Here is a 12,045-nt window from a genome sequence, read left to right on the forward strand (position 1 = left end):
TTCTGGAAAATGAACCAAACACAAAAAGACAGTTTTCCATCATTTTCTGGAAAATGAACCAAACACCAAAAGACAGTTTTCCATTGTTCAGCCAAACACAGAAAAGGAAAATGACTTCTGAAAAATGACTCATTTTCCAGAAGTCATTTTCCAGCTTCCAAACGGACCCTGAATAATATTTAATAATGAATGTATGAGTTAATAATATGTTAAATCCAACCTTAATGCATGCAATTATGAATGTATAATTATAACAATAATTTATGAATATACGTAGCATGCTTGGATTTGCATATTAATTTATTATTAACACATATTCTAAATAAATTGTAATACTTCAGACAATTTAATATAAACCTCAATATTAAATTAAAAATTCAAACATCAAATTTAAAACTTAATATTTGCCAAAAAGTGAATAATAATTTAATAATTACTTAAGGTGGAATTAATTAAACAATTAACTAGAAGAAGTCCAAATATGATGATGGAAAATACTAAAGCAAGCCCAATAACTAAAGTAGGCCCAGGATTTTTTTTTTATTTTCTTTTTTAGTATTGGACCAGGTCTGCCTAATGGGCCTGACCCGGCCCAAACCTCATAACCCATCATCATTTCTTCACGTTAATTAGCTAAGAACCCTAGCAGCCATGTCTTGTTTCGGCCGTAGCCAAACAAAGGGAAAAGAGAGACGGATATGACCGAAGTCGCTCACCGTCCGCTGTCTCCATGGTCGCTGCAACTCCACGCTCCGTCGCCGAAATCGCCTTAAGAAGAAGAGAAGCAGCGATGACGCCACCGCCGGAAACCCAGCTTTGCCATCGCCGTCTCTCCTGGTCGCAACGCCAACGCCGTTGCCATGTCCAGCGTCCAACGGTAAACAACACCACCACCCACCTCTACCATCTCTAGCTTCGCTACTGAACGGAAACTATAACCGGTGAATAAATCCGACGATTTTCCAGCGAACAAGTAAAAAGCAGTAGGTTTATTGTTTTAATTTCGAAATTATTTTCTTTATATTTTGAAAACAATTTATAAATTTTTTCCAAAATTTTTCTGAAAAAAACTGACATATATATATATATATATATATATATATATATATATATATATATATATATATATATATATACATACATACATACTGTAAAAGCAAGGCACAAATAATATATGTATGCCTTTAATAGAATCAATGTATTCAGGTTGCCTACATATTCAGCTTAACTAAAATTATTCTTAATTTCAGTAGAATTAGAAATTAATTCACTCCAAAACATACACGTCAAATTACGTAATTATATCCAGACTGAATAGATATATTTTTATGTGTATAGTTTAAAGAATTAAAACATATACAAAAAACTTAATGTATATGAAAATTAACTTGTATATTGTTTTAGGCAAAACAATCAACCAGACAGAGATTATAAGGGCTCTGATACCAAATGTTAGATGTATATAATCTAACTATACTTAATAATAGTATACGAGAGATCTGACCTCGTATAAGAGCGGAAGCGTAGCCATGTTGATCCCCAGCCACAGTTGATGTTCCTGTTGTGTTGCCTCTTAATGGTAGACCGTTAGCCATTGTTTGCCTCATACCTGACTTAGAATCCTAGATAGTGTATTGGTGTCTACTGAGCAGTATGAGTATCGTAACTGAATGTGCTATATTATCAATCATCCTGTATCCCATCAATCCAGGATTATATTAGGCACAGAGTTTGGTAGACTAACAACTTCTAGTTATTCAGTCCAGCCAGACCACTTAATAAGTCTAGTCGACTTGCACCACTTAATTAAGGCCCTAATATATAATATATAATATATATTATGAGGGAAAATCTTACATCTTGGTCATGGTGACAAGTTTTGTCACAAAGTTGTATAAGGGTGGAATAAGAACAACGTGAAACTGTACGGAGCAGAGTTGCGTGTTGGTGGTCGTCGAAGTTCTCCACTGGCCGGCATGAAATGGATTGCGCCGGAAACTATGATGGAACGCAACCAGTGGGCTTCCCCTGGGCTGAGATCCGATGATACTATGAAAGCAAAGGATACACCGAATATTTCCACTGATTTTCTTGCGATTCGGATTAACGAGCCTATCTCAGCGATCTTGCATGGTTAGGAAACTCAAAATATGGCATCAGTGAATACCAACAGATGTACTGATTCTGGAATCTGCATGGAAGATAGTATTACAATTATTAAACAAAAAAGGCGTCGTACTGATATGGAAGGAAATGATGATGTGTTGAAATTACTGGGCCAATTGCTACCAAAAAAAAAAAAGAAATTACTGGGCCAAAAAATATGCTCATGGCGGGATCTAGAGCACCCCAGTCCCGCCCGACCCAATGAGTTCGTTATGTTGGAACTGTCGTGGCGTAACCCACGTGCAGTTCAGTAAATCTTGGCCTTTGAGACTAAAGTCAAGCCACATTTTATATTTTTAATGGAAACAAAAGTACGTCGTGAACATGCATAACGGTTAAGAACGAGATCCACTAGTACACACTGGACAATAAAAATTAGGCAATTGGCATCTCTTGTTTTAAAAAGAGAGACTAAAACATGCGCAGTGGTATTTTTGTAATATTTTAAACAACTAGCATCTGTTGTATTGACAAAATAGATGCTAAAGTGTAATTCTAAAAACACACGTGCTTTTAGCTACTGTTCTAAACACCATAGTAGCCAAAATTTAAAATAAATAAATTAATAAATAATAGACATATATATATAACCCTAGTTCTCTTCTTATTTTATCTTCACAAACCTAAAGCATTGAGATGGCGGCGACGATGGAGTAGGGGCGACGGCGTAAATACTTGGCGACCATTATCGGAGAGAGCAACATGGTGAAGCCGAAGGGCGACGTCAACGAAGAAGGAGCGTACTGAAGGCGACCTTCGATCCACATCGATCTATGATCAACAACGGCTGTAGCAACTGACGTCGGTTTGGCCGAGCTCCTTTCCTCTTTTATCAGCAACGACACCTGATGAGCGATGGAGGCAGCAATTGACAGGTCCGACATACTGAAGTTCCAGCGACATCTATCGACGGCAGCGTAAGCAGCTCCCCTCGACCCGGCAATGGCAGCCGCTCTGGCTCTCTCTCGATCAGACATAGTCTGACATTTTTTATTCCGGGCGATAGCTACGACTTAGCTTTGACCGAAGAAATCAACAGGTTTGTTACACGTCCTATCAGGTTCACATTTTAGTTGATTTTGCTTTGCTGTTACCTGGTTTTGAATGGATTTGTGCAGAAAATTGCAAGATAATTGAATTGCATATATGAGGATGGATCTGTGCAGAAAACTATTGAGATTCCAGATGAGCTTAAACGAATTTATAAGGTTTTTTAAAAATGGTTTGACCCTAGGTGAACCATAGTCGTTTTCTAACTTTACATATTTTTAGCTTCAACTAGACTTATATTTAAGTTCCTCAACATTTTGGAAGCGTGTATCGAATGATTTTTTATCTCTATTTCCATTATATTATTTATATATTATTCTTTTGTTTTTTCTAGGTACTATTTGTGTATTAGTGCGACATTTATTAGCATATCTTTAGAGGTCTGATCCAAAGGAATCTAGTGTTTATGCTCCTAGCACTAACAACCAATAATATGCTCCTTATGCTCATAGCACTAACAACCAATAATATGCTGGTGACGGATTGGACTTGGAGAATGAGTTGATTGTGAATGAATGTGTGCATGGACAGAATCTTGATTTTACTGATAGTAGAAATGAGCTTGAAGCTGGTATCAAGGTTAGTGTTTTTGAGCTTAAAAATTCTCAATTTTGGATGTGATCTATTGTTAAATACTTTTTCAATGATTTTTTTGAAACCTACTTCTTCAATAGTTACGTACAGAACATTGAATTTGGCCACTCTTACTGCACTGCGATTGATATCTATTGGTTTTTAGTGTTTTATTGCTTCAATGCAAATTGAGCTGATTCTTTGTGTTTTTTTACCTCATTCTCGTGTTTGCTTCGTGATTGGTTGAAATGTTGTAGGTTTGTCCGAACTTTCAACGTCTTGTTCATAGGCGCCTGTTGTAAAACAAACGCCTATTGCTTTTTTACAACAGACGCGAATGAGCTGTTTTGTACTAGTGAGACTTATCTTCGATGGCTTATTTTATGTGGATGGAGGAGTAGGGGGCGGTTTAGCATTATTTTGGCGGGAGAGAGGTAGTGTTAGTCTCATAAACTACTCGAAGAATCACATTGATATTCAGGTGCGGCTGCCTGGTAGCAACCCCTGGAGATTGACGTGTTTTTATGGCTTCCCGGAAAGGAGCCGCCACCAACAGTCATGGGATCTTCTAAGGTCTCTGCAATCTAATTCAGACCTGCCTTGATTAGTGGCTGAGGATTTTAACGACATTGCATCCCAAGCAGAGAAGCGTGGTCAACACCCCCACCCGGAATCCCTTATTGCGGGATTTAATAAAGCTTTAGAGGATTGTGGTCTCTTGGACCTTGGAATGAAGGGAAGGAGGTTCACATGGGATCGAAGTAGAGGGACGGAAAGCTGGATTGAGGAACGATTGGATAGAGCTGTTGCAGGGGTTGATTAGAGTAGTCTTTTCCCTCAGGCTACGGTTTATAATAAAGATGTTATCACTTCTGATCATACGGCTTTATATATTGAAGTTGATGGGCCGCGTTTGGTGAGACAGCGTCGAAAGTTTATGTTCGAAAATGCTTGGTTGAAAGAGTCCGGTTGCAAGGATATTGTGTTGAGTGCCTGGAATGCGTCTATGGGTTACATTTTGCCCAACCGTTTGGAACATTGTGGTCTTTCTCTTAAAAATTGGGGTGGCAGCTTTGCAAGTAAAACGGAGAAAGATATCGCTCTTTTACAAGCCCGCTTGAATGGTTTACGGGATAAGCATGATGAATCATCCCTACGCCTGGTTCGAGATGTTGACTGCAAATTGAGAGTTCTTTATAATCAATTAAACATTTTCTGGCGCCAAAGGGCAAAACAATATTGGCTAACGAAAGGCGACCGTAACACCATGTATTTTCATCTTTATGCCTCTAATCGAAAGCGAAAGAACATGATTCTTAAACTTATGGATGAAAATAATCATTGGGTCGATGGGGATGACTTAATGGAGTTAGCCAGACGCTATTTTGCAGCCATGTTTACGCCAAAAGGGCATCCTTTGGATGAGACTCTGAACAGTATTACTCCTAAAATTACGCCAAAGGATAATATTAGTCTTATGAGACCGTTTATAAGTGATGAGGTCAGAGTAGCTTTGTTTAGCATGGCACCAGATAAGTCCCCAGGACCCGATGGGTTCAGTCTGGGCTTTCTTCAATATTTTTGGAACGAGATTGGTGCGGACGTGACTCATTTTATTATTTAATGTACTGAAGGTATGGCTTTTCCGAAAGGTCTTAATGATGCCATAATTACACTGATCCCGAAGAAAATGATACCTACGGCCATGGGAGAGTTACGACCAATTGCGCTGTGTAACGTTGTTTATAAAATACTTTCCAAAATGTTAAGCCAATAGAATGAAGGATCTTTTGGATAAAGTGATATCACCTGCACAGAGTGCGTTCTTAACAAGACGACTAATTACAGACAACGTCTTAATAGCGTCGGAGGTTATACACTATCTGAATAGAAAGAGGGAAGGCAAAGAAGGATGGTGTGCTTTAAAGCTAGACATAGCGAAAGCATACGACAAGATGGAGTGGTCATTTATGAAGGAGATTTTGTTCCGGTTGGGGTTTCATGATCAGTGGATTGAACTCATTCTTCGTTGTGTGACTTCAGTTCGTTATAAAGTAAATGTCAATGGGAACCTGACCGATTTTATCACACCTTCATGTGGACTAAGACAAGGGGATCCATTATCCCCGTACTTATTGTGTGCTAAAGGCTTATCCCATTTAATCTCTAGAGCAGTCCAACAAGGATCAATTTCACCATGTATAGTGTCAAGAGAAGCGCCCGGCATTTCACACCTTTTCTTCGCTGACGATAGCCTTTTGTTCTTCAAAGCCACAGTGTCAGAAGCTAATGTGGTGAAGGGTTGTTTAAACCAGTATGAATATCTTTCGGGGCAGGCTGTCAGTTATGCAAAGTCATGTATCATTTATAGCAGGAACGTGTCCTCATATAGAAGAATTGCAGTGACTGCTGTCTTCAATGTCAGCCAAGCTGAAAATGTAAGAAGATATCTGGGACTACCTAATGGGGATAGGGCGAAATAAAAAGGAAGTCTTTTCATTTATTAAGGCAAAGCTCAATCAATGGCTAGGAGGGTGGAACAATAAGGTGTTGTCTCGGGCAGGAAAGGAGATATTGCTCAAAAGCGTAGCCCAAGCATTACCAACATATACAAAGCAGGGATGGCATCTCTTAACGCAACCGAATTCTTTAACCCAAGCTCAAAAGCGTAGCCCAAGAACTTGAGCCGTTCTAACACTGCTATTTTGGCAAAGCAGGGATGGCGTCTCTTAACGCAACCGAATTCTTTAGCTACCCAGTTATTCAAAGCCCGATATTTTCCTCAAACAGACTTTCCAGAGGATTGGTAATGGCCGTCATATTGCTGGCGTTCTATTATTGCTGGTCAAGAGCTGCTCCGTCGGGGTTGTTTCCGGAGGATTGGTAATGGCCGGTCAACAAGTGTTTGGAAGCAGCCGTGGCTGCCTAGTGATGAAGATCCATTCATTCGAACACCAATCCAGGGGCATAACGAACACATGAAGGTGAGTGATCTGATTAATGTTATATCGCATGACTGGGATACAGAGGAACAATTTGTTGGATGCACGTGATGTGGCTCTTATTCTGAGAATACCGGTTTCGTATCACGTAGATGATCAATTTGCGGTGTATACGCTGTCAAACATGGCTATCGCATACTGTCCAGTGGCTTTGATGATACACCACATGATGGAGTTTGGCGTGCTGTTTGGCGTCTAAAAGTACCTCCTAATGTTCAGAATTTTTTGTGGCGCGATGTATCCATGGGATTGTTCCTACTCTAGTTGCCTTGGCCAATCGACATGTAGACCTTGAGGTGGTTTACCCACTTATGTAAACAACAGCCAGAGTCTCTGAAGCACCTAATGTGTGAATGCATGCACGTAGCTCCAGTTTGGCAGAATTTTACCAACTATCTGCTACCCTTACCAGAAGAGGAATTCAGCACTTGGCTCTCCAAATGGCTAATTTTTGGTGAGATTTTAACGAAGATCAGTGCTGCTGCAAGACTGGTGTATTTGGCGGGCGCGGAATGAAGTGGTGTGGAGTCAGAAGGCTTGGGACACCTCACGTCTTTTGTTAGAGGTTTCCAGGTGTCTTGCGGACTGCCATGCTTATCCTGAATCAGAAGTCAGAGTGATGAGTGATGGTCCTGGAGTAGTGACGGAGGTGGTGATTCCAGAAGGAGGATATGCGATATATGTAGATGCTGCGGTTTTCTTCGAAACTAATCAAGCTAGCTTTGGTTTTGTTGTGAAGGATAGTAACAGAGACTTTGTAGCCGCGAAGAATGGTCCTCTTCGAAGCCCCAACGACGCACATTTAGCTGAAGCTATCGCCGAAGGGAAGCCCTCTATTGGGCAAAGGATAGAGGTCTCTGAGATATTATGATTCTCTCTGACTGTCAGAAGGTTTGCAACTTGCTCAATGGTTCGTCTATAGATTTCTTTTTCGCAGGTTGTTTTATTCAAGAATGTCTTTCCAGTTTATTTCTCGATCAGTGAATAAGTCTGCTCACGTGTTGGCTCGAGCAGTTCATTCTCAAACTGGTCCTCTAGTTTGGTTATATTTGATTCCTGATTGTATTGAATTTTTTAATTAATGAAGTCATGAGTTTTCCTTTAAAAAAAACTACAGTTCCCTTTTGAACAATAGTAAAGGTAAATTAAAAATGCAACGAAAATTTAAAATGAAACAGAAATATTTCAATAATAATATTCTACATCATCAATTAAAAATGGAACGAAAATTGGGTAAAAATATCACTGCATCTAATATTCTAATTGACTAATTGACTGAAAATAAAAAAGAATAATTGGCTGAAAATGAATATGACATTACTAATTGACTGAAAATATAAAAGAAAATGAATATTAATAGTTGATTGCAAATAAAAAAAAATGATTCATAATTGACTAATATGAAAAAATAAATGGTTAGATCATTACATTTTAATTAAAAATGGACGGAAAAATTTCAATAATAAAATTATACATTACAAATAGTAAATGCATTTTTTTTGAAGTAAATGCATATTTTAAACAATAGTAAATGTAAATTAAAAATTTAACAGAAATATTTCAAGAATAATAGGGAAAATGACTTTTTCCCCCTGAATTATATGTTAATAGCACATTTCCCCCCTGAATGATTCATTATTTTAAAAGGTTGAACCCCAACCCTACCACCAGAATGATTCAGGTAAGCACATTAGCCCCCTCAATTATTCTAAAAGATGTGGTTTTCCACTTTTCCCTCTTGATATATTAAATTGACATTTCTGCCCTTAGAGTAAACATTTTATTTATTTTCCATCTCTAACAAATTATTGCTTATACGTAGAGATGACCACAGTTCAGTTCGAACTGAACCAGACACTATAGCAATCGAATTGAAAGTTTCCGCTTATGATTAAAATCCAAAACACAATATTTGAAATTCAGTTTATTAAAATTATGAATCAAAAAAACTGGATCATGAACCGTGAATCGGCGGTTCCGGATCCGATTCACGATTTTGAATCGCCTTTATTTTAAAATAGTCTAAATCCAACAATAAATGTATTTTTATTTTATTTTTCAGTTCAGAACATGAACTGGCTGTTCCGGTTCGTGATTTTAATAAACTCTAAATATCAGGTTTCGATTATAAATTGTAATTAGAATATTTCAGTTTGGTTGCTATAGTGTCTGTTTGATTTGAACCAATCGGGGTGATAGTTTGGGGTAAATATGTCATTTTAACATTTCAGAGGGGGGGGGGGGGGGGGGGGGTAATAACCACTTGAATAATTTAGGGGGAAAAGTGCTTTGAGTATATAACTCAGGGAGAAAAATTGTTATTTTTCCATAATAATATTATATATCATCAATTAAAAATGGAACGGAAATTAAGTAAAAATATCATTGCATATGATATTCTAATTGACTAAAAATAAAAAAGAATAATTGACTGAAAATGAATTTGATATTACTAATTGACTTAAAATATAAAACGATCGCTAATTGACTAATATTATAGAGAACGAATACATTTGCCTAATTTATAAAAAAATATTAAACAATAATAAATAAAATCTCCAAAGTTACAGCACTACATGTGTATATCTACACGTTAGCTATTAATTTGAGTAATAATTTTCTCAAATTCAAACAATGATAATATCAAATTACATAAATGATCCAAACCACATCTTCAATTGCACTATATAATATTTGATGTTCTAATTTAAATATTATATCAATCCAAATATTCTTAGTATATTATAACAAATTCATTCCTTGCATCGCACGGACAAAAATACTAGTTCTAATCTTCTATTATAATAAAGCAGAACCTTTTAGGAATATAATTCCCGCCAAGTAAAAACGCAGCGTTTTGGGACAATTTTTGGTCAGCTAAACAAATGAATTCAATTTGCCGTTTCGGGAATCCACCAGTTGGAATTTGTTATTTATTATACACACACACATATAGAAGCTAAACAAATGAATTCAATGCACCGTTTCGAGAATCCACCAGTTGGAATTTATTATACATAATAATATATGTCTTTTTTATTTTTCAGATATTTCTCAGATATCAAAGCTAAAAAATACAAAAATAATTTTAAATAGAATGCTTCCTACAAGCCTATAAATAAGTCTTCCGGAGAAAGGCAGAAATGATGTGGAGGCTGTACAGGGCAAGAGGGATGCAAGAAGCCACGCCGGAGAGGAAGCAGCCGGCCGAATCAAAGCCTGCCAAGGGAAAACATGCAAAACCTACTCCACAGCTGTAAGTATCATCGGAGGAGAATGATAAGTAACAATCTTTCTTTGTTTAAATAAAATTTTTATTCTGTAAATATATCTAAAGCACTAATGCAGTAATAGATTAACAATTTTTTCATTATATGAACAATATAGAAACAATATTGGAGTAACTAAACTACTACCTATATAGCTCCAGATGATAGGTGGAAAATAATTGGCTCAACAATTATAGGAGGCAAGAGGAAGTAGAGTACATCAGATAAGGGTATGTTGAAGATATCTAACCTTTTATTTTGATGTTACTAGTAAAGCATTGTACATCAGATAAGGGTATGTTGAAGATATCTAACCTTTTATTTTGATGTTACTAGTAAAGCATTGTACATCAGATAAGGGTATGTTCTTGAATGTATTATCCTTTATATAATAAAGTTATATGGTTTGGGAAATAATTAATGTTACAATTAATGCCACAACATTATTTATTATAAATAAAAAAAAAAAACACAACATTTAAAAAATAAAATAGATATATATTATATAATCATATAAAAAATGTGTTCAATTAGAGTTTAAATTTACACATACAAAATTTGAAATTTGCTTTCCAAATGTAATTATCTTAGTTATTATTCGTATTGTGAAAATTATAATATAGAGAAAATACAATTAAGAATAAATCAATGTAATTATGTAAATTCTCTCTATAAGTTTATTTGAATATACACATAATTAGATATTATATTAACCATACAAAATTATAATAATAATTATAATTATAATTTTAATTGTAATTTTGTATTCTATAAAAATAATAAATACTTGACCAATGGAAGCTCGAAAATATTATTATATTAAATAATTTAAAATATTTTAATTTTTCTATTTTTTTTATTTATATTTATAATAACATAATTTTTTCCCGTGCATCGCGCGGGTGTATTACTAGTAATTGTAATAAAGCAAAGATGGACTGCGAAGGGCTCATACTCCTACACTGATTTATGTTTTTATTGCCCTCATACCTGTAGTAATTTATGTCCTACTGTAGTGTCATAAAATGAACTAACCCTCCCTTTGTAAATAGGGAACATCAGCAGGTGATGAAGTAAACAGTCCCACCATCGCAGTTTTAAGTAATTGTTAAAAATGGAGAAAAAAATCAAACAAACTCTATCCAGAGATGCTTACTAGACCAGTTTTCGTGAACTCAAAACCTTAAGTAAGCTTATCACTGCCTGGATTGTTGTTTTTGGTAGTTTATCAATTGCTATTTTGTGAACAGTTATGGACAAATAGCACTAATATTTCTTTCTCTATCACCTATATTCATTTTTATTTCTAACTCATCTAAAGATAAAATTCTAAATTATGGGTATCTTAAAATCTTTAATCAAAGCTATGTTTTACACCGAAAAGACCCCCAAAAACCCCACATATAGCAATAAAATTAACACAGAAATTTGACATTAAACAAAACATGGATAAGATTGAGAAAATTGGTGTTACCTCCAGATGATAGATGGAATGAATTTGCGATAGATGATAGGTGTTACATTAGTCTTCTCAAATTATTATTATTATCATTATTATTATTATTATTATTTGCATTTGTTGTATTAATAATAACATAACTGTGTTCACAAATGTTGGGTTGGGGCTTCCCTCCTATGTAGTAAATAGCTCATTTTGGACCAAGCCTGTTCCACTGCAATATTTGTTAGCTTGATGGAAAAGTTTGCTGACAATTATTTGGGTTGGAGAATGGGTTATTGGGTAGAAGTTAAAGAGTGGATGTTGGAATGAAGTTGTTGGGCAGAAGTTTGCTTGAGATGAACTTGGGAAGAGATTTCCTAAGGGAACTTGGGAAGAGGTTTCCTAAGGTTTATGGGAGGAGATTTCCTAAGGATTATGGGAAGAGGTTTCCTAAGGATTATGGGAAGAGGTTTCCTAAGGATTATGGGAGGAAGTTGAGGAATTAATTAGCTTTCTTCATTTCCAAGGTGGCTGCCTGCATCTA

At 36.0% G+C, this 12,045-nt stretch overlaps 1 long non-coding RNA gene across 1 annotated transcript; it reads left to right on the top strand.

Annotated features, from left to right (window-relative positions):
- Positions 1–3,220: 3,220 nt before the first annotated feature.
- On the top strand, positions 3,221–3,794 carry LOC109191398. Its single transcript, XR_002055910.1, has 2 exons — positions 3,221–3,374; positions 3,551–3,794. It is a non-coding gene; the product is annotated as an uncharacterized LOC109191398 (long non-coding RNA).
- The last annotated feature ends 8,251 nt before the right edge of the window (positions 3,795–12,045 follow it).

Source organism: Ipomoea nil, unplaced genomic scaffold (assembly GCF_001879475.1).
Source record: "Ipomoea nil cultivar Tokyo-kokei standard unplaced genomic scaffold, Asagao_1.1 scaffold0205, whole genome shotgun sequence".
Taxonomy (NCBI): Eukaryota; Viridiplantae; Streptophyta; class Magnoliopsida; order Solanales; family Convolvulaceae; genus Ipomoea; species Ipomoea nil.